The sequence below is a fragment of the Cetorhinus maximus genome, chromosome 3, assembly GCF_964194155.1.
Source record: "Cetorhinus maximus chromosome 3, sCetMax3.hap1.1, whole genome shotgun sequence".
NCBI lineage: Eukaryota > Metazoa > Chordata > Chondrichthyes > Lamniformes > Cetorhinidae > Cetorhinus > Cetorhinus maximus.
Genome location: NC_135881.1, coordinates 33,394,045 through 33,420,028, shown reverse-complemented (window position 1 = coordinate 33,420,028; position 25,984 = coordinate 33,394,045).

The window sequence follows — 25,984 nt, the reverse complement described above, 5'->3', positions numbered from 1 at the left end:
TTCTTTCACAGGGTGTGGGCATCGCTGGCTAGGCCAGCATTTGTTATCTATTCCTAATTGCTCTTGAGAAGGTGGTGGTGAGCTGCCGCCTTGAACCGCTGCAGTCCGTGTGGTGTAGGTACATCCACAGTGCTGTTAGGAAGACAGTTCCAGGGTTTTGACCAAGTGACAGTGAAGGTTTGACAATATAGTTCCAAGTCAGGGTGGTGGGTGGCTTGGGGGCAGGCGTGCAGTTGGCGATGTTCCCATGCCTTTGTTCTTCGAGGTGGTAGAGGTCACAGGTATGGAAAATGCTCTCAAAGGAGCCTTGCTGAGTTGCTGCAGTGAATGGGGTATACAGTACACACTGCTGCCAATGTGTGTCAGTAATGGAGGGAGTGAATGTTTAAGGTGATGGATGATGTGTTAAGCAGGATGGTTTGTCCCGGATAGTGTTGAGATTCTTGAGTGTTGTTGGAGCAGCACACATCCAGGCAACTGGACACCATTCCATTACACTCCTGACTTGTGCCTTGTAGATGGTGGACAGGCTTTGGCAAGCCATGAGATGAGATGCTCACTGCAGAATACCCGCCCTTTGCTTGTCGCCACAATATTTATATAGCTGGTCCAGTTCAATTTCTGGTCAATAGTAACCCCTAGTATGTTGATAGTGGGGGTTCAGCAATGGTAATGCCATTAAACATCAAATGGAGATGGTTAGATTTTTTTCTTGTTGGAGGTGGTCAGTGCCTGGCACTTGTGTGGTAAGAATGTTGCATGTTAACACTGAGGGTTGGAGCTTCTTTCAAAACCCAACCCAGAATTCAGATTAGCATCATGGTAAAAGATGGGAAAAATCAGGTGGTGAGACTTCCCAACACCTCCCTGCTTCATCCCTTTCTCTCTCTCACCAGCGTTCCCTTCCCCATTGCATGTAATTGCTGGTCTAGTTCCCTTCCAACCATTCCTCTTACTGCTATTCCCTGGGACTGATTGCTCAGTGTAATGTAGCCATAGGCCTTGTAAGTGCCTCCTTTCCCTCCATTTTGGTCGAATGTCCTATCTGTCCAAGGCCTTAATTCTAGCCAAGGCCTTCAGTAAAATCAGTTTACATTCTGCCTCTTCAATCTGTTCTTCTGTCATGGCAGTCCCACTGTCAGGAAATTCCTTGCTGGTATCAGAGAGGCTCCTTTCTTGGTGTTGGGAGGCCTGCTTTATACACTAAATTAACCCCAATTCAGGATACTAGGTCACAGGAGCAGAGGAAAACAGGAACAGAGTTAGGTCATTTATGCCCTTGAACCTGTTGCATTATTTAATGTTTGACTTATCTGGATTGCAATGGAGTCAATGGGATGAAGAGAAATTTTGACATGCCAGCACCTGCTGCAAAGAGGGAAGTCAACATTACTGTGACCCGTGGAATCTTGTCCCCCAAACAATGTCATTAGCTGGAACTCTCCCCGTTGCATGTTAATCACCAAATATGAAGGTAACCATCATTTGATGAACTGATATGCATTCTTCTCTTCTGTAACTGGCATTGCATTAGTTAATGGGAAATTTGTGATGTGTCTAGCAGTACCACAGCAAACAATATCTCCGAGCCTTTCTTTATTCCCAGCAAGCAGTGGAGTCAAATTCTTAAGCCTAGAGGAGATGGTGAGAGCCTCTTTAATAGACATAAAAATACATGTATGACAAATAAGTGAATTTATCTGCATGTAACTGCTTTGAAATTCATTCATAATAAGTGAGCCGTGGTATAAGCAGGTATGACAAGTTCATTTCACTGTATATTCTTAAAGCACAGAAATACTTCAGTCTAGCCCCGGGCAATGTTGAGCATTGTAGAAATGTAAGTAGGCATGGGAAATTTTATATTCTCCGGACTAACATTATTTACCTTGGGGACCTGGGAAGGATGCAGGTTGCGGGGAGGAAGAAGGAGAATCACTATAAATGTCAAAGGTTACTGGTAATTTCAGGCAAAAACCTACAAGTGCACCTATGGCAAAGGTTTCCTTTGCTGCTGTCTATATTGATTGGGAGCAAGCAGTGGCTGCGAAAGTCGACAGAACACTTTGGATATTACTGAATCAATCATCAGGCTTTATCCTGTGACGGCTAACATTTCTGTAATGTGACAAATAATTTCATGTACTCAGCATTGCCGTGAGCCAGGATGAAGAATTTCTATGCAGTGGGAATATGAAGGGCAAAGCAATTGCTGTACCAATTTATGCCATAACCCACTTATTATAATTAATTTCTATATATAGACACACACAAAAATATCTTGTTATTATGTAAACAGTCACTTAGCTCTACAGAACGTGAATATCACCATGAGAGTCATGGTGTTGAAACTTTTCTTCTTGCACTCTTGAGGACAAATGCAAGAAGGCCGATTTTCAAATGATCACAACAATTTATACTACAGGAGAAAGGATTGGTTGGCATGTTGAATCTGATAGGCCACACATTGCCATGGAGAAAGCAAGGAGAACTACAGACTCCCTATGCTTTGGGTAATTTAAAAAAGGCGTAAGGCTTAAGTATATTCTTTTTGTTTGCAGAGAACAGGTCCCTGTGTGTGAATGTATGCCATTTTCTTTCAAGAATAAAAAAGCCATGTTACAAGCATGACTGATTATCTGAAATTGGTTGTTCATGTAGCTATTAGCACACTCAGGATTGCTCAGCAAGTGCTGCTCAACCGTGAAATCACATCTAACAGTAGACATTTTGCTTTGGGTTCTGCAAGCCCAGACTAGTTTAGTTGGGACGTATAGCCTGCATACCTGGCATTGCCCTGGCACTGAAATTCATACATGACTCAATTGTAGGCAGAACATGTTTTTAGCCAGCATCCTATTAGTGGAAAATCGCACTCGTGTAGCCACTGCATGTTAGCAGCGTGAAACAGCTTGCTTAATCTGTTGATCAAAGTTTTGAGTTGCTTTGTGGTAGACTGGGTGTTTTTCAGGTCCGAAAGCGGCCAGTCATTAGCCCATTTGTGAGTTTGTGCAATACATAGCGAGCAATGACCCGATCAGGATAGCCATTCTCCTGCAGGATAGCTTTGATGCGCGCTATTTCTGCGTCTAGCTTGTAAGGTGAGCAGATGGTTTGGGCCCTATTTACAAGATTGCTGATAAAGCCAATTATAGCCTGGAGCTATATGAATCCCAATGTGTATATTGGCTTGCAGTGGACAATAGTGGAGAGCCCATTGGCGAATTTCTCAACATTTGATGGTCCTCTGATTCCTGACATAGTTAAAGTAGCTTCTCCAATTTCTACTATAATTGTCCACTAGCCTCTTTCCCATTAACCTTTTAACTGACCTAATGGCAACTGCAGTTTACCTTAATAATGCTTGGAACCTGTTTTTGTTTTCCTGGGCAGGAGCAGCTTTTGATCAACGAGGGCATTTTGTTTACACTTTATTTGTCTTTATAAATGCCTGGTCAGCTAACTTGTCTTATTCTTGTCACCTGCCCTTCTTTTAGACATGTAGATGCATGCTGTCTATGTGCTTACATATGCTCTTAAAGAAATGCTATTTATATTCGGTAATGTTTGTGTCACCGTTCAGTAGCACTGCTCAATTGATGTATTTCAAGTCTCCTTCCATGTTATTAAAGTTAGCACTTTTTAAAATCCACAGCAGTCCAACATTACACCAATAACTGCATGTCAAAATTACCTTATTGGTTTTAATGGGCTTGTGCAAGTCTGGAGGCCATGAAAGGTGCTACACAAATGCAAGCCTTTCTTTTAACTTAAATTTGCCACATTTTTGGTTCTATTAGACAGTTAAAACCTTACAATATAACAGTCCCCAATGTTCCCTCACATAAGGGCCTGATAGTGAGTTAGGTTCACTGCTAAATATTCAGAACCTGATTAGATCTGATTTCCTCATTGATCTATTTTTCTTACTGTTGTGGACAAGAGGGCGAGTGGATTGAATTATTATTACTGTTCCCCTCTTTCACCCATGACAGCGATAGTTTAAATTTCTAATTTGTGACCCTTAGTAACCTTTCCTTGTTGAAGTTTTCCTCTTCACCAATCCCAGTATCTCTTACTCCCCAGCCCCTGACTCCCACCCACCCACCCACTGACTGAAATTCAAGCAGCATTGCAACTCCATGTGGCCTGCACATTAGAATGGTAGCTACACGTAGCCAGTGTGAACCGCACTATTCATTGGCTGCGCTCATCTGAAAAAGAAGAGGCCAGGTAGTAGAACAATACAAAAAGAGAGGCCAGGAAGTCAAATGACACAACAGGGAAGACTAGAGAGCAGATGTCACTGTGATTGAAGACCACAGCTTAACTGTGATCTGTGACTGAAGTGTGAAGCTCAACTGCGATCTGTGGTTGGTGAGCGGAGCTTAACTAGAATTGATGATTGGTGGAGTATCACTAAAATCTGTGATTGCTGGAGCATTGCTGTGATCTGTGATTGGTGGAGCATTATTGTGATCTGTAATTGGTGGAGCGTCACTGCGATCTGTGATTGGTGGAGTAACACCGAAACCTGTGATTGGTGGAGCATCTCTGTGATCTGTCATTGATGGGGCATCACTGTGATCTGTGATTGGTGAAGCATCGCTGTGATCTGTGATTGGTGGAGCATCGCTGTGATCTATGATTGGTGAAAGGAGCATCGCTGTGATCTGTGATTGGTGAACAGAGCATTGCTGTGATCTGTGATTGGTGAAACATCACTATGATCTGTGATTGGTGGAGCATCGCTGTGATCTGTGATTGGTGAAACATCACTGTGATCTGTGATTGGTGAAAGGAGCATCGCTGTGATCTGTGATTGGTGAACAGAGCATTGCTGTGATCTGTGATTGGTGGATCAACACTGTATCCTGTGATTGGTGGAGCATCACTGTGACCTGTCATTGATGGGGTATCGCTGCGATCTGTGATTGGTGGAGCATCGCTGTGATCTGTGATTGGTGAAACATCACTGTGATCTGTGATTGGTGAAAGGAGCATCGTTGTGATCTGTGATTGGTGAACAGAGCATTGCTGTGATCTGTGATTGGTGGATCAACACTGTATCCTGTGATTGGTGGAGCATCACTGTGACCTGTCATTGATGGGGTATCGCTGCGATCTGTGATTGGTGGAGCATCGCTGCAATCCATGATTCGTGGAGTATCACTGTGATCTGTGATTGGTGGAGTATCACTATGATCTGCGATTGGTGGAACATCTGTAGAATTGGAATCCCCTCCAACTGGACTTTATTAACATAAAAACCCCAAAGACCTCGCTTCATGGACATAAACACTGCAAAACAAAACAGGCCAATCCTCAATACAGAGGCAAGCTGTGCCACAAGGTGTTAATCTTCAAACATGTCAATACTGAAACCAAAAACATATTGTGTAAATATACTGGGACATTATCATCTCAAAGACACAAAGCAGGTGCCATCAGACAATCCAACTGGAGAAACTGGGAGACCATCACAGTAAATGGCCCCAGACAACAGCCATCACACAAACAAACATCGACAACAGCTAAGGAGAAATGGGTTTTATCACATGCACATTAACTTGAGAGCCAGAGACATCACACTGGGATGGGGTCCATTGCTTTGGTCGTGGAAACAACATCGCGATGAATGGGTTATCTGAACCAAGGCAGGAACCAGATTAAAGGGATTACTGGGTGCTAGGCACTGACCATCCAAAAGGAATGTGTTCCAGGGAATGTACTTTGATGCTATAATCAAGATTTTTAATAAAGAGGCCAAAGCCATGGGTTCCAGCACTGCTGTCATCAAGGAGGATCAGCAACGGTCAACCTGATTCATCGACCTACAGCTCGCACGGGAACAACCAACCGTGTGGGGAGTTGTAAGTATCAGCCAGATCCGAGGGGTTTTGGGGCTGAGAACTAAGGATAGCTTTAAGGGTAGTAACTAAATCCTGAAAGGGTGTTTGAGTTAGACCGAGTAAGTTTTTGGGGCAGAAACCTATGGTTCTACTTTTCGGTGGAGTTTTATAAATGAGTTTGTGGTTTAGGGTGTTGTTCGGTGTCATTACACTAGTTTAGAGCTCTTGTATTAGGGGCAGGGCTGGTGTTTTGTCAGTAAATAAGTTTGTGGTTCAGCCTAAACCCCTGTGTCCCTGGGAATTTGTCCTTTATAAAATCATCAATAAGGGTAAACGAGCACTGATCGAACCCCTTATATACCTGGCGAACGAGACAAGACTTTCAGGTTAAGGACAAATTATGGATGTGGAAAAGAGTAAGAAACCTTCGATGGAGCAGAGGATATCCGAGGATATCGGAGGGAGATTGACATTTTCTGAAGAGCTGATGAGTGCTGCCTGCCAGGAGGAGAAGGTAGAGGAGTGGGCGGGTAGTAGTTCACACAGGAAATCAAAAGAAAAAGCAGCTTGGCTGCTCTGTATGCAGGGACAAAACCAAATTCTAGCAGCGAAACTTCAGCAAGTGCAGGAGGATCAGGAGCAGTGGGAGAACAGGGCAAACGATAAGGAGGCTGTGGTGGATCAGCTGGCAACAGAATTAAGAAGCAAAAGGCAGAAGAGGAGAATGCAGGAAGGGGTTCAAGGAGCACAGTGGGATATTTGCCATGCCAAGCTATGGAAAGTAAGAGGGAGCACCAGGCTCAACGGGAACACAGTGCCAGGAATCTGGAGAGAGCTGGCAAGGCTGAGGGGCAGCTGAGTGATGTTAAGGCAGCTTACAAGGTAGCACAGAGTCAGGCACATGAAGAGGCTGACCACGGACCCTGTAGGGAAAAGACCCAGAAGCTGACCCTAGCATTATCAGGGCCAGAGGTATGGCCAACCTCATGACACCTGGAGAATGTGGTATAGAAGGGATGAAGTGGGGAAAGAGTCTGATGATGGGGCTCAGTATAGCAGGGGTCAGCTGGCCCCCCGAAGCACCCGGTCCACCAAGACCGATGTGCCCTCCGCGACAGCATGAGTTTGGCCCACCTCCAGTAGGCAGTGGTCCAGCACAGTTGCAAAGTGACTGTGTTGTCCCATATACAACCCTCCAGCTGCAGGAGATGCTAGCCAACGTGTCAAAGTTAAAACCCAGAGGGGACGCCTCTGTCCACTTCACAAGTATAGAACAGATAGGGGGAATTAACAACTGTGATGAGGACGAGATGAAAAAGCTGATCTTGTTCTCCCTGGAAAGGAAGTTGTATCAGAGTTTATCGGCAGCTACTAAGGTGGGGAGGGTGGAAATGCGAACGGGTTGAAGGTTGAGATTTTGATTGCATTGGGACATGGTCAGGGCAGCCCGTTCGTGCAGGTTGACAGACCCAGCAGCTAGTGGGGGAGGCACCGGACACGTTTGCAGACAGGTTATGGCCTGTGTATCTGAAGGCTATGGGGAGCAATCAGGGTCGGTTCCAACCAGCAGGGGCCGCTAGAAACCATTGACTGAGGACCCTGGTATTCCAATGCTTGGCACGGATTAGAAGGGTGGCAGAGTCATGGCTTGACCCCGAGGACCTGACGAATACAGAGGCAGGGGTATTGGGGAAGCAGGAAGCATATTGAGGAAATTGACCCTCGCATTTAAAGCTGACGGGGGTGGGGAAGATCTCAAACAGAAGGGTAATGTGCATGAGATGAGGGGAGGGCCAAGGGGGCAGAAGGGAATGGAAGCAGGAAGGGGCTAACAAGGACAAAGCGTGTTTTAACTGTGGGAATACGGGACACTGGACCAAGGAGTGTTGGTTTCCGAAAGGGGGTAAACCAGGGAGAGGGGGTTCCCCACGGTCGAAGCTGCGGGAAGCAGAGGCGGAGCCTCAGCGAAGGGAAGCAGAGAGGGAGAAGGCAGATGCCCCAGTAAAAATTCTGTTATCTGCGTTACAGCAGGTCAAAGGCATGGGGCAGGGGAAACTAGACGCCGCTGTAAGCAGTGAGAAGCCCAGCACCCCCAGCCCCTCCCAATGACTAAGCCATGCCCAGCCTGGGCATCTGTGCCCACTCAGATACAACGGGTAGGGGAGGCCCTGTGTAGGAATGAGGGTGCAAGATGTTAGGGGGGAGTATCTAGTCGATACCAGAGCGTCCAGCACAGTAGACCACACGCCCAACCCAACCACTTCTCCATGGCTGAGTGGGATTCCCTTTAGGTTAATGGACTTCCTGGGAAAAGAGCAGGCTAGGACCGTATCAAACCCCTTGTTGATAGAATTAGGAAGCTGGACCAGTCGTGAAAGGCCATGGTGGACTATCGGGTACTCAATAAGAACAGTCTCGCCTGCACACCTACTGTCGCAGCAGTGACGGATTTAATAGGGAGTATCCCTGCGGAGGCGACAGTCTTCACCATGTTGGACATAGCCAACGGGTTTTGGTCCATCCCATTAAGATTGGAAGATCAATACAAATTCACGGTCATGTTTAAGGGGAAACAGTATACCTGGATGTGCCTCCCACAAGGGTTTCACAATAGCCCCTCGTTCTTCCACCAGTCAATGGCCGATGCCTTGAAGGGTTTCAGCCAGTCCAGACGGCTAATCCCGCATGTGGGCGACTTGTTACTGTTCTTGTGTGGCGATTGGATGAGCTGTTGAAGCTCTTAAAGGAAACGGGGTTCAAGGTGAACCCCAAGAAGGCCCAAATAGGACAGTGAGAGGTGCAGTTTTTGGGATTTATGATCAGAGCAGGGGAGAGGGCTATAGATGAGGCAAAGAGAAGGGCAGTACAGGAACTACCCACCCCGAAGGACATCCCTGGAGTGAGGTCTTTTCTGGGCATTACGTGGTACTGCTGGGAGTTCATCGAAGGTTACGTGGCCTCAGCGGCTCCTCTACTTAGGCTCCTTAGGAAAGGGGTAGAGTGGGAACGAGACGAAAGTTACCAGGAGGCCTTCACCCACCTGAAAGAGAATCTCCAAACTGCCCCCGCGCTGGGAGCAATAAATAGGGATGAAGATTTTTATTTGGAGGTAGCGGCCACGGGGATAGCTTGAGTGCAGTGTTGCTCCAGGAGCAGCACGATAGGCTAAGGCCAGTGGCTTATGCCTCCTGCATCCTGACAGAGGTCAGGAGGGGTTATTCGAACTGTGAACGTCACCTCTTGGCGGCCTACTGGGCCGTGAAGGGTTTTCACTCCTTTATAGCGGCATCTCTAATGACCCTGTTGACCTGTTATGCCCCGAAACAAATGCTGCTGGATGGAAGAATAAAGTATGGGACAGTGAGCAGCAGCCGCATCACTCACTGGACACTGTCGGTCTCCCAAATGAACTTGAGGCTGGAGAAACTGGTAGAACCAAAGTTAGCCCTCAACCTGCTATGCCCGGGGATGAACCATGTGTGCTCAGTGGAAGGACACAGATGTGGAGAACACCTGACAGGGAGAGACGTATACGGTAACAAACGGGGGACCTTGTGAGGGGGTGTGGGATTTATGACCCAGAGGCAGGAGTAGAGAAGGCTGTAAACTCCCTGCCACACTGAGTGCTCAGCAGGCTGGGCTGGCAGCTGTAGTTTATGTGGTCACACAGCCCAATGAGTTCCCAGCCCCCTACACCCGTATGCTCAGACCCGATGTTCAGGAACAATTCCTGTCCTGAATATCTGTCGATGTGGGCCTGACGAGGGTTCACACCTGCAGACGGGAAACCATTGGTAATGGCCCCGCTGCTAAAAATGACACTGGATGTCACGGGCAACAGAGAAGTGTATTATATCCAGAAAGTGAAGGCACATTCCAGAACAGATCCCAAATGGGTAGGCAATGAAAAGGCTGGCGAGCTAGCAAGGAAGGGGGCTAGAGGAGAAGTGATGTGGGACCCATACTCATCAGGAGCGGTGGCCGCTTTAAGGGGCAGGGAGGGCCCACGGACTGTAAATGTGCTCCCCAGACCTGACTCAGGTCCAAACGCAGGATAGGGTTTTGGGAATTGTAATTAAGAAAATGGGAGAACAAGAGCCAATTGAGGGTTCTTATGGAGCAGTTGATGTGGCGGTTAAGGAAGGGATGCTGTTCAAGGGGGATAAATGGGTTGTACCGTCGCAGTACCGGGAGGAGTTCATGCAGCTAGCTCACAGGGGCCCAAGGGCAGGACATCACGGACTGGAGATGACCTGGAGGAGAGTAAAGGAGACAGGTTGGTGGCCCCATCTCAGGGAGGGTGTAAAGGAATACTGCAATAGGTGCTTGGTGTGCGCTGCATACAACTCAGATCCCTGCCGCAGGAAAGTCTCACTGGGACACACCCAAAGGGTAGAAGGACCCTGGCAATCCATACAGGTGAACTCCATTGGGCTGCCCACCATCAGGCAACAAATATTACCTGATGCTGTTGGATGCTTTTTCTAAGTGGGAAGAGGCTTTCCCTTGCTGAGCAGCCGCAGCATTAACTACCGCCAGAATCCTGGTCCAGGATCTATTCTCCCGACGGGGACTGCCTGGGGGAGTGGAGTCCGACCAGGGAAGCCACTTCACGGGACATATCATGGAGGCCACCCTGAAGCTTCTGGGGATTCAAAGGAAATGGCATGTGGCCCACAAGCCCCCAGTCATTGGGTATAGTTGAAAGAATGAGCTGGACCCTGAAGGAAAGGCTCAGTAAGGAGGTAGGAGAGCACCTGAAGAAGTGGGATGAGATCCTGCTGCTCATTCTAATGAACATCAGGGCCAGTATCTCTAAAAGCACAAGGCACTCCCCGCATGAACTGATGACAGGGAGGGCCATGTGGACCCCAACTCACATGCTAGCGCCAATCCTGACTGAAACCCAAATGAGGGAGATCACCCGGGATAACTTTTCGAAGGACCTAAACGAGACCCTGAAGGAAATACACTGGGAGTCAGCAAATAACATGGGGAGCCAACACCAGAAAAACAAACTGCTGTTAGAACCAAACAAGGTGCAGGAGTGGAAAGTAGGGGATCAGGTCATGGTGAGAAATTATGCCCGGGTAGGGGCATTCGAACCACTATACATGGGGCCGGACAGAATCGTGGACAAGACAAGCCCGGTGGTATATGCAGTGTGGCTGCCAAAGAAGGAAAATGGGTTCCATATCAACCAGTGTGAACTGTCTGACCCCAGGGGAAAGACAGTAAAACAAACCAGGGCGCAGGGAACAATCATGAGCCTGATGATCTGGGATGATGACGAGGATACGGACAGCAGGGTGGTAAGGAGGAGCAGTCAGACACCCCAACTCAGGGTGCCCTGAACGCCTCTCCACGTGCCAACTCTGAGCCGCAAGGGACCCCCAACCTGAGAGACAGGAAGGGAGAATGCTGGTAGCGGATACACACTGCTTAGAATTTGTAAATAACCAAAGGCTAACCTGTGGAGGGAGGACCTCTCACAGAACAGTGCTATTGTTCTTTTTCTCCTTTCTGTGTAGAAGCAAATTGGATCCAAGGATGCAAAATGGGACGTGCCCTGTGGCTGAGCATGGTAGCAATCCTGGTTGGAGCCAGACAGACGGAGTGAAGAAACACCGAGATGTCCTTCACCTACGGGTGTATGGGAGGGGGCCAGACCCATTGTTACACGCGGGGAAGACCATGGAACATGGACGGGATAAACATATATTCCCATGAGGGAAAGTGGCCTGTTTGGTTGGGGGTCAGATTCGACTAAATGTTCCAATTCCACCAGCTACCAGTTCGGTGAGACATCACAGCCGGCAAGGTACCATAAGACCATAAGACATGGGACAGAAATTAGGCCATTCGGCCCATCGAGTCTGCTGCACCATTCAATCATGGCCGATAAGTTTCTCAACCCCATTCTCTCCTCCTCTCCCCGTAACCTTTGATCCCCTTACCAATCAAGAACCTATCTATCTCGGTTTTAAATACACTCAATGACCTGGTCTCCACAGCATTCTGTGGCAATGAATTCCATAGATTCACCACTCTCTGGCTAAAGAAGTTTCTCCTTATCTCTGTTCTAAAAGGTCTTCCCTTTACTCTGAGGCTGTGCCCTCAGGTCATAGTCTCTCCTACTAATGGAAACATCTTCCGTATGTCCACTTTATCCAGGCCTTTCAGTATTCTGTAAGTTTCAATCAGATCCCCCCTCACCCTTCTAAACTCCATCGAGTATAGACCCAGAGTCCTCAAACATTCCTCATATGTTAAGCCTTTCATTCCTGGGATCATTCTACGGGTGAAAGAAGGAAGGTTAGTGTGCCTAGAGTGTCAGGGAAACATCTCAGTGGGGTTGTGGTGGTGGCTACAAAAGACAGATAGGAGTAAGGCCTATTTTCGGGGACTTGGAGAGGCTGGGAAACGACTCATTCAGACAAGTTACCCGGTCAAAGAGGGGTACGAAATTGTGATGGGGAAAATGGTGGGAGGAGGAGCAAGGGATATTTATATGTGGGGGGATCTGAACTCAAATGCCAGAAGGGGGCAACCATTGCCTTTAAACTGGAATGGCAGGACTCCGGGTCCTGACTGGGTTGGGCTCAGAGTTTAGACTCTTGAGTGGTCCCAGATCCCCCAAATGCCGTCAATGCCACTGAAATGGTAGCATTTGACAGGCAGCCTCCACCGAGTCATGGATGTCAGGTATCCCATAACAACACCCAGACTCAGGAACGGGTTAGTGTTAATTCTGACAGGGAAGGCAGTGTACCATGACGTGCATTGCGAGATATCCTGGTCGTCCTCAATTTTACGGAGGTGCGATTTCCCCAGTGGTGCCCAGTAGAGACAGAAAGGTTATACGATAAGCTATTAAAGGAAAGGTTATGACAATTCTACGACCTGGATTATGGGGCCAAAATTCAGGAGAGTTTGTACCAATTGGGTAGTAGCCGGCACTCCAACTCAGGAAGATAAAAGAGGGGATTAATAAATGATGCCGCTATCGTATTTAATACAGGGACATCACTAATCAATAGCCTAGCTAGTGCCCAACTCCAGTTGCAGGCCAATACCTTGCAGAATCAGTTGAAAAGAATGCTAGGGGATGGCAACAAGATTGAAGGGCAAGAGTTACGAGAAAACCAAGTATGACAATTCACCTGAAGGAAATAATAGCTGAGCTGTAAATTCATGGCCAGACAATAAACAAACTGGTAAGGGAGGACTGGAGCGCGATAGACTGAGTGCCCAGAACGATGCATGCGTTATGTACAGTGCTTGGTTGCTAAGTGAGGGGCGCGGTAATCTGATTTGATACAGGGTCATGGATCAACAACAAACACTTAAGGGCTATAAGCACTCACGATAACCTCATGAACCCATGCCATCTTGTGAAGCATATCCAGTCACGATTGACTGTTGCCAGTATAATCAAACTATAATGGGAGTTGTTCTCAGGATGCCAGTAATGGGCCAGCCACAACAGCTGGTGCAGTATACTAGGTGGAGAATATTGGCATCATGAGAAATGGGGTATCTGTGCAGCATCAAAAGGTCCCTTCCTATGTGGTCAAATGGGGAGCTTTATGTCTGGCACAGACTTAACAGGGTGTCAGAAAAGGGGGGCACAAGTGGTGTTATGCCCATATCACCTGAATGAATTCAATCGACCATTGTGTGGGTTCAAATCAGAAAGTACACAACCCATCGAATGTACTATGGAGGTGATGGCCCAGGACCATGTTCCTCCCCAGGTGGCGTATGAGGGCAATGGGAATACTGTGTTACCTTCAGTGTGAGTCAGCATAGGATACACAATAATACGTGGTGTCCTATTCAGGACTCGACTTTCTGTTTTAAACCCCCACTGGAAGTCGAGATTTCACTCATAAGGATAATCCCTATCTGGGATCATGCCATGATGAACCTTCCAGTAGACAGTGCCCTCCTAAACCTCCAAGATTACGTAGCTCATTTTTTATATGATATTCCAACACTGCCCGAGCACCTCGCAAGATTAGTAAAGGGGGTGGGATTGTCTCAAAAACACTATTACACTCTCAAGCAGAGAAACAGAGACACGGGGAATGAAATCAGAGTTAATAGCATCCCCGCCTTGGTGGGATCTTGGTCTCAACATTGAAATACCTCTTGAATCAGAATTGCTTCCCGTGTTGGTCATTGTACGGTTAATCATGATGCTGTATATATTAGCTTTGTCTTGTAGGCTGAGGCATAGAAACAAAAGGCAAAACCTGGGGAAGTGGTTAAGAAGGGCTTTACCTAAGGACTCTAGGATATGGGCAGCGATCTGGCCGAGGCTTGCAATTCCCTGAACGTGTGATAAGATTTGTCATCAGAGGTAACATTTCCAGAGTTTGAGGTATTAAAGGGGTGAATGTAGGATCGGAAACCCATCCAATTGGACTTTATTAAATATGAAAACCCCAAAGGCCTTGCTTAATGGACATAAACACTGCAAAACAAAACAGGTCAAACCTCAACACTGAGGCAGGCTTTACCACAAGGTGTTAATCTTCAAACATGTCAATACCAAATACCAAATACCAATACCAAAACCAAATTGATACTGGGACATTATCATCTCAAAGACACAAAGCAGGTGCCATCAGACAATCCAATTGGAGAAACTGGGAGACCATCACAGTAAATGGCCCCAGACAACAGCCATTACACAAACAAACATCAACAACAGCTAAGGAGAAATGGGTTTTATCACATGCACATTAACTTGAGATCCAGAGACATCACACTGGGATGGGCTCCATTGTTTCGGTCGTGGAAAAAGCATTGCGATGAATGAATTGTCTGAACCAAGGCAGGAACCAGATTAAAGAGATTACTGGGTGCTAGGCACTGGCCATCCAAAAAGAATGTGCTCCAGAGAATGTACTTTGATGCTACAATCAAGATTTGTAATAAAGAGGCCAAGGCCATGGGGTCCAGTACTGCAGTCATCAAGGAGAATCAGGCACGTTCAACCTGATTCACGGACCCACAGCTCGCACCGGAACAACCAACCGTGTGGGGAGTTGTATCAGCCAGATCCACGGATTTTGGGGCTAAGAACTAAGGATAGTTTTAAGGGTAGTAACTAAATCCTGAAAGGGGGTTTGAGTTGGGCCGAGTAAGTTTCGGGGCCGAAACGTGGAGTTTTGCCTGTGGTTCTACTTTTCAGTGGAGTTTTGGTTTATGAGTTTGTAGTTTATGCGGTGTCATTACACTAGTTTAGAGCTCTTGTATTAGGGGCAGGGCTGGTGTTCTGTCAATAAATAAGTTTGTGGTTGAGCCTAAACCCCTGTGTCCCTGTGAGTTTGTCCTTTCTAAAATCCTAAAGTCAAAAACTAACAGTAAGGGTTAATGAGCACTGATTGAAACTCTTACACATCACTGTGATCTGTGACTGGTGGAGCATTGCTGTGATCTGTGATTGGTGGAACATCACTGTGATCTGTAATTGGTGGAACATCACTGTGATCTGTGATTGGTGGAGCATCACTGTGATCTGTGACTGGTGGAGCATCACTGTGATCTGTGATTGGTGGAGCATCACTGTGATCTATGATTGGTGGGGTATTACTGAGATCTGTGATTGGTGGAGCATCACTGTGATCTGTGATTGGTGGAGCATCATTGTGATCTGTGATTGGTGGAGCATCACTGTGATCTGTGACTGGTGGAGCATCACTGTGATCTGTGATTGGTGGAGCATCACTGTGATCTGTGACTGGTGGAGCATCACTGTGATCTGTGATTGGTGGAGCATTGCTGTGATCTGTGATTGGTGGAACATTGCTGTGATCTGTGATTGGTGGAGCATCATTGTGATCTGTGATTGGTGGAACATCACTGTGATCTGTGATTGGAGAGCAGAGCATTGCTGTGATCTGTAACTGGTGGAGCATCACTGTGATCTGTGATTGTTAACGGAGCATCACTGTGATCTGTGATTGGTGGAGCATCACTGTGATCTGTGATTGGTGGAGCATCACTGTGACCTGTGATTGGTGGAGCATCACTGTGATCTGTGATTGGTGGAGCATTACTGTGATCTGTGATTGGTGGAGCATCACCGTGATTGGGCTGTGAGCTGAGCCAAAGGAGAACCAAAAAAATTGCAAAGTGACATCACAGGGCAGGGACTCGCATGAGGTGAGCATTCTGGTAAACTTTTAAGTTGATTTAAGTTAATCAACTATAAAGTAAAACGATAGTATTTAATAAATATAAAAAAAGGAAATTTGATCATTTATTGAAGGGCTGTATTTTATGGGGTGCGGTGTCCCTTTCTTCTCGTAAACCACCCCACCCCTCCCCATGCCGACTAAAACGTAGTCAGGAGCCCCTCCAATGAAAAAGCTTGCTACCCCGCAGCCATCTGGGGTGCAAGCCCTGCTTTAAGAGAACTGCCAGTCTATCCAATTGACTGGCTGCTCTATAGTCCCAGCAAAGCCAGGTTCAAGCAATGGCCATTCTTGGGACTACATCCAGAACCCGAAGAAGAGGATGTTATGGAGCCAGGACTTCAGGTAGGTCTGGGATGTTGATGGGGTCTGGCTGGCAGGCCCCAGCAAGGGGCTAAAGAGGGTGCGGGTCCAGTTTTGAAAGGCATGGGAGGGAAGGGTTAAATGGAGGGGGTTATGGCCTTGGGTGGAATTGCCTCTCCTGAGCTTATTGACTGCTGTTGGAGCTGCGTTCATCCAGGCAAGTGGAGAGTATTCCATCGCACTCCTGACTTATGCCTTGTAGATGGTGGACAGGCTTTGGGGAGTCAAGAGGTGAGTTACTCACTGCAGGATTCCTAGCCTCCGACCTGCTCTTGTAGCTACAGTATTTATACAGTTAGTTCAGTTCTGGTCAATTGGTAACCCCTAGGTTGTTGATATTGGGGGACACAGCAATAGTGATGCCATTGAATATCAAGGAGAAATGGTTAGATTGTCTCTTGTTAGAGATGGTCATCACCTGATGGCACTTGTGTGGCATGAATGTTACTTGCCACTTATCAACCCAAGCTTAAATGTTCTCCAGGTCTTGCTGCATATGGACACAGACCACTTCAATGTCTGAGGAGTTGCAAATGGTGCTGAACAATGAACATGACTGCTTCATCAATGACCTTCTCTTCATCATAAGCTCAGAAGTGAGGTTTTTGCTGATGATTGCACGCTGCTTCTGGTTAATGGTAGCCCCCAGTATGTTGATGGTGGTGGATTCAGCAATGATAATGTCATTAAATGCCAACTTCTGTAACTAGAAGTAACTGTGCAGAGCATCAATTGTTCGTAGAATCATAGGAACAGTTAAAATAAATCAACCAGCAACTAACATATAAGTCATTGATTATCCCCTTAAAATAGAGCTGGCATTGGGGTGAAGGGGGTCCTTACCGCTGCTTAATGCACATTCAGTTGTATGAGGTTAAGAAAGCTTTGGCTGGAATGTTGAGCTCCAAAATGACACTGCTGGTGTCAATTCAGTGTTGCACACTGATTGACATCATGATCTACATGTTTTGCATACTTCTGGCAGCGGTTCACTGTGCCTGCACTAATGCCCCCACAAGTATGGCACCTGGCACTATTTGTGGCAAAAATGTGTACTGGTGCATTGGATGCCATTTTGATCCCTGTACAATGATGGCTACCCAGCTCAATTTTGTAGCCAAACCATCTACAAGACTTACAACCAGTTCTTTAATCTATTTAATTATTTTAAATTTTTTTTTTCCTGTTTGAAGAATTATTTTACTATCGGAAAGAGACTGCCATGTTGCAAACAAAAGAAAATAGTCTCCATCACTTGAATAGTTACTTTCTGTAATTACTATTCAAAACATTTTAGAGTCAAAGCAACTACATGAGATGTTTTACTTCAATGCTGAAAGCGAAAAGCTATCAAATTTTCCCAAATTGTAACCTGTCCATTCTCACTTTATTTTACCACCTTACAGTGCACCTGTCTCTTCTTATTATTTTTTGATTAACGTTTGTTCTATTTCTATCCTTTGTAAACCTTCTTAATGCCACTGGCTGCTTAATGTCACAAATTTAGCAGGCGTACTGTCTATAGTATAAGGACATCACACTATGTCCTGACTGCAGGCACCATGAGCCAGAACACACGCACAGCCTTTTCAATCTGACATCAGTTCTATCAAACTTGCACCATCAACGCACAAGATATGAGACTTCTGTGTATCACAGCAGAATGTGAGAAAATGTTAGAGAATCAGTGCAGGAGCTCAATACTTGCTTCAAAATTGAGTCTTTCACATTTTATATAACAGCCACACAAAAACTAAAAATGAACGTTGGTTCAACATGCTTACTAAATTACCAAATATGCCTTGTATACTGCAAGCCGCATCAGTACTGTCATGTTTCTGTGTATTTTAATCTTGAAATACTTGAGTGAAAGTGGCACTCTGCAAATTGTCCGCGAGCTATGTTTGACTGTGAATTTTTGAGAAATCAGCCAAAACCACACTTTGCAAGGTATCTGTTAATTATTTCACATGACAACTTATGTTTAATAATGGGTACTAAATTCAAATAGTAACTCAGATGGGTTATTTAATACTGTGTAATGGTTCTGGGCAAGAATCACAAAATGACTGCTGAGGAAGGTAATGGAAAGCTTACTGGAATATAAGCTTACTTAACTTACTATGAACAGTGAAGTGGTTCTTTTGGGAATAATAGGAACATTTATTGGTGCCATATTATCTGAAGTGATGCCTATTAGGTGAAATGGGCAATAAAACAACCCTGGTATAGGTTCAATGGGACCAATTCCAGAGAGGGAAAACTATTCTAAATGTGACAGATACAACAGTACACGAGAAAGGATGGCTATCCTTGAAACAGCAGGTCATGCACAAAACAATGCGTTATTGACTGTAACAAAAGTCAGCAAAGCAAATAGAACACTGAACTTCATTGCTAAACTAGGAGACTGTAGGTTGGGAGATGTCAGGCTGAAACTATATAGTTCTGTGATCAGACCGCCTCTTGAATATTGTGTCCCAATTGAAACACAAGGCTCCATTAATATTGCAGCAGTTGGGAGGCGGCACAGACACCAACTCATGCTGATTGCACACTTGAATTGGGAATTTCCTCACAGTGAGTTACATCACTGTTACACCAATGAAAAATGAATTACACCTATTGGTCTCCAGTGGAAACACGAAGGTTCCCTGAATCTGCTTATTTGCATACCTGTTGGTGGAGATTGGCTTAAATCTTGTGTAAAACAGATGCAATCCTGTAGAATTAGAGAGGAGCCTTTAAAACGACAGCTCTGTCTGAATGCAACAATGGTGACTTGCACCTTTAACTTAGTAAAACATCTTAGCAAAACATCCTAATGTGCTCCACAGGAGCATTATCAAACAAAATTTGACACTTGAGCCAAATAAATAAATAAGAACAGATAAAACAGATAGCTTTTAAGCAGAATCTTAAAGGAGGAAATAGGTTAGAGAGGTGGAAAGGTTTAGGGAGGAAAGTCTAAAGTTTAGGGCCTAGCCAGCTGCCAGTGGTAGAGATACAAAATTCGGGAAGGCCAGAATTGAAGGAGCATAGATATCTCACAAGGATATAAGGTTGGAGGAGGTTACGTAGATAAGGAGGGTCAAGGCAATGTCGGAATTTGAAAACTAGGATGAGAATTTTAAAATTGAGTTGTCTTTTTAACTGGAAACCAAAACATAATCCTGTTTGACCTCGCTGCGGATCTCAAAGGGTTCTGATGATGCCCCATCATAGCTGACCTTACCCATCAGGTTGTCATTGAAGCAGAGATCACTTTAAGCAGCTTCATTGGGCAGTTAATTTTCTCCAGCAGTTTAAATGGACAGCCTCTGCTCACATGGTCAAATGCCTTGGTGATTTCGATGAAGGCAATATATAGTGGTCTCCTTTGGCGTTTCTCTTGAAGCTGCTGGACTGAGGGGATCATGTTAATTGTAGATCTTCCACTTCTGAAACCACAGTGGGATTCGAGGTTGATGTATTCAGCCAGGATCTGCAGTCTGACTGAAACATGGGCAAATACCCCTTGTTCTTGTACAGGGCCACAACCTTTGCATCATGCAGTTCCTGGGGCACCCTCCAGCAGAGACTGAGAAATCTGTGCAGATTCCATAGGAGTGCTGGTTCCTGTGCTTGATGAATTCAGGCCGTATAGCACCAACGCCTGGAGCTTTGCCCATGGCAAATGAGTCAACAGCTTTGCTAACCTCCTGCAGTAGCAGCAGTGACTGGGGCCCACACAGGTAAGCATAAGGTGGCTATTGGTTGTAGCAAATGCTCCTATCCCTCCATTTCTTGAACTTTGGCCTTTTCCGCCGCTAACCTGAAGCACTAACTGGGATGGATGGGATTGAAATGGGTCGGAATTCTGGGTACTTGCTGCCCCGCAACCTCCTGCCATTTGCAGTGGTCCCTGTATGGGAAGGGAGAGGAAAATCTAGATCAGGCTATGTGGTAGCAATCGGCCAAACCACCAGGTTTTGCTTCCTTCTCTGACGCTATCCTGTCCTATTTCAGGTGGCATCACAGGAGAACTCAGTCCTTAAAACTATCTTTTGAAAGTAATTTATTTACATTATACTCATACTTTTATAGGCTATATTTAATGAACTCACTACAACAGTGGCTACGTTTCAAACAAAGTACTTCATTGGCTGTAAAGCATTTTTGAGACATCTGGCAGTCGTGAAAAGAGCTATATAAATGCAAGTATTTCTTCATCTCAAAGTGTTGCACAATACGTTTATTTCAACAGATAATTCTACAGACTTTTCGAAAATTCAAAATAGCATTTGGGTAATGCATTGTGATAGAATAAACTAATGAAAAACATCAGCCTTCATATGTGTCATTCATTATGAGATGTTGAAAGTAAAGTAAGGATTATTTTCCACACTAATATAATGGCTGATTCCAGAAGGTACCAAATCATTCCTACACACGGATAGGTAATTTTTTAAAAATAAGTCAACATTTGTGTTATTATTAAATTTGAACCAACCTTATTTTTGTGAAGGACCGTAATGGGGCAAATCTTGCAAAAGCAGGGTATCTTGTGTATTGTGCTGGTAGACATTCTCTTGCACTCTTCAACTTGAATATAACTTGCACCTTAATTTGTTGACAAGTGCAGGCTGATAATGGCGTGCTGAGGGTAACAGTCTGTGACTTCAGTGAATGATAGGACCAACAGTCTACCCCCTTAACCAATCAGATTTAAGCACTAAGGAAGAAACAGAGACGTGGTGAATGAGGAAATAGGGTGAACAAGCGTCATATCGGGGAAAGGAGGAGGAAAAGGGAGATTAGATTACGAGGGGTAAATGAAAAAGACAGAAAGGGAGAGTAAGAGAAACATTTTTAGAGTTTGAGATGTTGGACATTTCAAATGGCAATACAGGATTGAGACTGAACAGTTGGTTAAGCATAGGTAAGGAATGGACTAAGGTCGTTCCAAAGAGGATTTTTTGGATGATGGGTTTCCCCACCCTGCCATCCAAAGAGTCAGCAGGGGACAGAGCCCGTAAAAACTGGCTGCCCTACAGCCACACTATTTGGCTGGAGACTGGGCTTCCGCTCCAAATTTGGGGCAAAGTTCTGCCTTGGAGGGCTGCTGGTCAATCTGATTGGCTGGCAGCTCAGTCCCAGCAGCATCAACTACAGCAGTGGCCAGGACAAGCAGTCCCCAAATTCTAAGTCGTGGAGTCCAGGACCACGTAAGTGAAGGGGGTCCTACAGCAGGGAAGGTGGGTAAGCCCCAAAGAGCGGGTTGGGGAGATAGGGGTGGGGAGCATCCACAGTGGGCAGACCTTGCACAGGAGGAGGGGGGGCTGATGTGGAAAGGAGGCTGTTGAAGGAGGCACCATCCACCTGCTCCCGCCTGAGACACAAGCATGGTGTCCCTCCGCTCCTGAATTCTTCCCACTGAACCTGAAAATTGAGGTTGGGTGTGAAATAGCCATTAAGTGGCGATTCATTGCCCATTCTAAAGCAGTCCATCCTAAGCCTCTTCTGTCCCAACAATAAAATTGTGGACAGGTTGGGGCGCGTGGGAGGGCAGTGGAGGAATTTTACGGGGCCCGCCCGCCTGCAAACCCCCTGGTGGACGAGCGTAAAATTCAGCCCGTTCTGACTCTATGGGCAGAATTTGTCATGCCGCGGGCGAACGCTTGCCCGGCCTGAATGGCAGGCGATGATGTCGGGCGAGCGTCCTGGCGTCATTGCGCACCCTCGCGATCTTTCGGTCAGCAGGCGCACGCGAGAGGCAGCAGAGCGCCCACCGACAATTAAGAGGCCCGTTAAGGCCCTAAATCAATTAATTAATTTGTATTTTCCGCTGCCTGCTCAACTGTTTGGTTGGTGGGCGGGTGACTGGAGCAGGTGGCCTTTGCATGTTTTACGAAAGCACATCCACGGGCGGGAGGAAGTTTCCAACGGTTGCTAAAAAAAAATAATAAAAATCTTTTCACATCATTTTTTTTTACATGTCCCTCTTCATGTGATTGAGTCACATGTGGGGACATGTTTATGTCATTTGTAAAATGTTTATTTCTGCCTTTAAAATTATTCCGCTCCCCGAGGCAGGTCTGCGCCTTCAGGGAGCTGGCCGATTCACGGCCAGCCAGCGTGAAATCGCGGTCAGAGCCTGCGTCGTGGGCAGCGGTTCGACTTGCGGCTGTTCCCAGGCCCGCCGGCCGAACTCGCCCAATGAGGCAAAAATCCTGTCCATATATGGTAATATAAAATGGGTGACAGCAAATCGAAGGGGCAGCCCGTTTTGCCCCTCTCTCCAGCTTTAATTTCCTTTGGCTGCAATGGAAAGAAAAATTAGAACAGATGTAAATTGGACTATTGCTGTGTTTAACACTATGGCACAAAGTCAAGCTCTGCCCCACAGGCTGCAAAGATTTTCTCATATCACAAGCAACCTTTGGAATGAGTCCGACATTCTCTTGTATGAGCTGTCATTTACAAACATTCAGTCGGCCAATATGAATTGTTTATATATAAAAAAAAACAAGGAAATGATTCTGCTCAGAAAACATCTCTCACGCCAAATCGACTCAGGTCGCATAAGTGAGATGGGTTTTCAGTTCACAGAATTTTGCTCATATCTAAGCATTTTGGAGCATCATTAAAATCTTTGGCTGTCAGAAATAACACTGTCTCGAAAGGTGGATTTCAGCACTGTGATTCATGCTGCAACACCCTGTGCCACCAGGTGGCAGGAGCATAAGCTAACAAACGCAGGGCAGGATATTTTGCTCAGCGTGCAGGCGCGCGCCCGACCCTCTCGAGCGCGAAATAGCGCGTGATGATGTCGGGGGAACGTCCCAACATCATCGCACGCTCGGGCGATATTTCATTCAGCAGCACGCCCGCTGACAACTAAGCGGCCTGTTAGCCCCCTGCTGGGGCGGGGGCGGGTGGAGGGTGGGCGTTGAATTCGCTGCCATGGCAGGGGGGCGCATACAGAAAGCTCCCTGAAGGTAGAGAGCTGCCCACGCAGGCACCTGAAGATTTCAAAAGCCATAAATATTTTCAAATGCCGAAAACAATGCCCACATATCAGGTTCAGTCACCTGAACATATGGCTGATGTAAATTCTGTCCAAACATTTAATCTTTTTTTTTACATTAATATTGGAAACCTCATCCTGCCCTTGGATGTGGTTCCCTGAAAAGGCAAAGGCCGCCTGTCCAATTCACCTGCCCGCCCACCAACCATCATGTTGGGCGGGCAGAAACTTATATGTTTCAATAAGCTCAAACCTCATTCTTCTGAACTCCAATGAGTCGATGCCCAACCTGTTCACTCTTACCTCATAAGACAGCTGTAGCGAGACTTGTCTACTTTTATGCTCCCGCCCACTTCTTTCAAAAGCCAACATTCCATTTCCATTCCCAATTATTTGCTGTACCTACATGCCAACTTGTTGTGATTTGTGTACAAGGACACCCAGATCCCTCTCTACCACAGCATTCTGCAGTCTCTCCCATTTAAATAATATTCTGCTTTTCTGTTCTCCCTGTCAAAGTGGACAACCTTACATTTTCCCACGTTATACTCCATCTGCTGAATTTTTTAGCCACTCACTTAACCTGTCTATCCCTTTACAGATTGTATGTGGGGAATCGTCTTAGATTTGCACTAAGTGTGGCAGTGGGCGGGTAAAACAACATTTTACCCACTGGTCACAATGGCAGCTTTTCATGTCATATCATTCCCAAACGCGCCACATTAATTATGCATTCCCCGGAAACATGCCATTTCCATGGCGGACACGCTATCATTCGCCCACCACGCCATCGCCTCGCCACTTCGTCACGTATATATTTAAAGTGCAGCCGCAGGCACACCTCTCAGTGCTCCCAGTCCACAACTGCTGCATGGAAGACATGGCCCTGAAAGGCAAGAAGCCCCCAGGTTTAGTGCTGCACCCCTCAAGAGCCTTTTGAATGCTGTGGAGGCCCTTTGTGATATCCTCTACCCCACTCTTACCACAGGATGGGCAGCTGCATTACCAATCTAGCATGGGTGGTGGTGGCAGCAGTGGTCAGTGCCAATGGCCTTCAAAACAGCACTGCCACCCAGTGCCACTACAGAATGAATGGTCCCATCCCTTTCGCAAAGCTAATTCACTCTTCTCATCACTCTCAACTTACACACTCAAAAACCCATCACACATCCACAGGGATCTCACACCTTAAGGGACAACACCACTAACTCCCACACACACCCTCACATCACCATCAAATTACCACCTCTGGAGCTCGTGTCCTCATCCCACTCCTGGCTCCGCTCATCACACAAACACTCCATTCAGTGCCAAACTTCCTGCTCACACTCTTTCCAACTGTTCCCATGCAGGAGAAGCTGGCTCACATCAGCAGGGAGAGGTCCCAGATCGGGGGTGGATTGGCCCACATTAGGCCCCTCACTCACTTTGAGGAGTGTGCCATCACGCTGACTGGTGAGGATGTGGACCCTGCCTGTGGCAATGGCGTGGTTGGCAGCAAACACCCACCTGAGGCTCCTGCACCTCATCATCCTTCTTTTAACGCAACTTTGAGTGCTCTCTCTCCTGCTTGTGACTCTGCTGCCATGCACTAATTATCTTTACTTTGGTTCACAGGGACCTCTGCCAAGTGACATGGATGGAGCTGAGGGACTGTCCCTCAGCTCCATCCATGTCCTCACCTCCAGCAAAGAGGTCACCTGGAAATAAGTAGCCTGGAAGACCCATCACAGCACTTACCCAGACCTTCCACCAGCGCAGAGACACAGGCCTTGTTGGGACCTAGATCTAGAGCAGGCTTGCGTTCACAATCTGGTTGTCACCTCATGGACACGCGTCCACAGCAGGAGGAGGCAGGTTCAGCTGAACTCCCTGGCGCTCCCTGGTGGACTGCTGGGGAAGAGGCATCTGTGAGATTCGAGTCAAATGACAAACCTCTGGGTAAGGCCTTCCAACTCATCCTGGAGAGCCAGAAGAGGGCAGGGGAACATCACACAGAGCTATTGGAAACCCTCAACAGAGTGGCTCGCACGTTGGAGGAGTGCGTCCGCCTGCTCTCTGATGAAGTGGTGCCCACGTGCGCATATGGAGATCTCATGGGGAGGATGTCGGATGCCATGGAGACCCTGGTCCAGCAGACCAAGAGATCTACGCAGACCTACATTCCATTACAGGAGTCATGGATGAGTCCCTGCTGTGGCAACGCAAGAGGGAAACTGGGCAATTCAATGTCCCTCCAGTGGCTCCTTCCCCTCAACGAGTCAGACTGGGGTCCTCGGGCACCCGAAGGGAGGAGGAGCGGCAGCTGGACACCCCTGAGTCATTCACTCAAGAATCTCAGAGGCTGTCCTCTCCCACCGAATCCCCTTTGCCTGTGAGCCCCTCAACCTCGCCCTCTGTCACCACAGTGGAACAGCCAGCCCACAAGTGATTCTGGAGGGAGAATAGTGTGTGCCTTTCAGAGCCTTCTGCAAACATTCCTCCATGCATGCAGATCCTTCCCGTATCACACTCATCTCAATGTCCTGAACATTTTCAATGCTGCCTGCTGG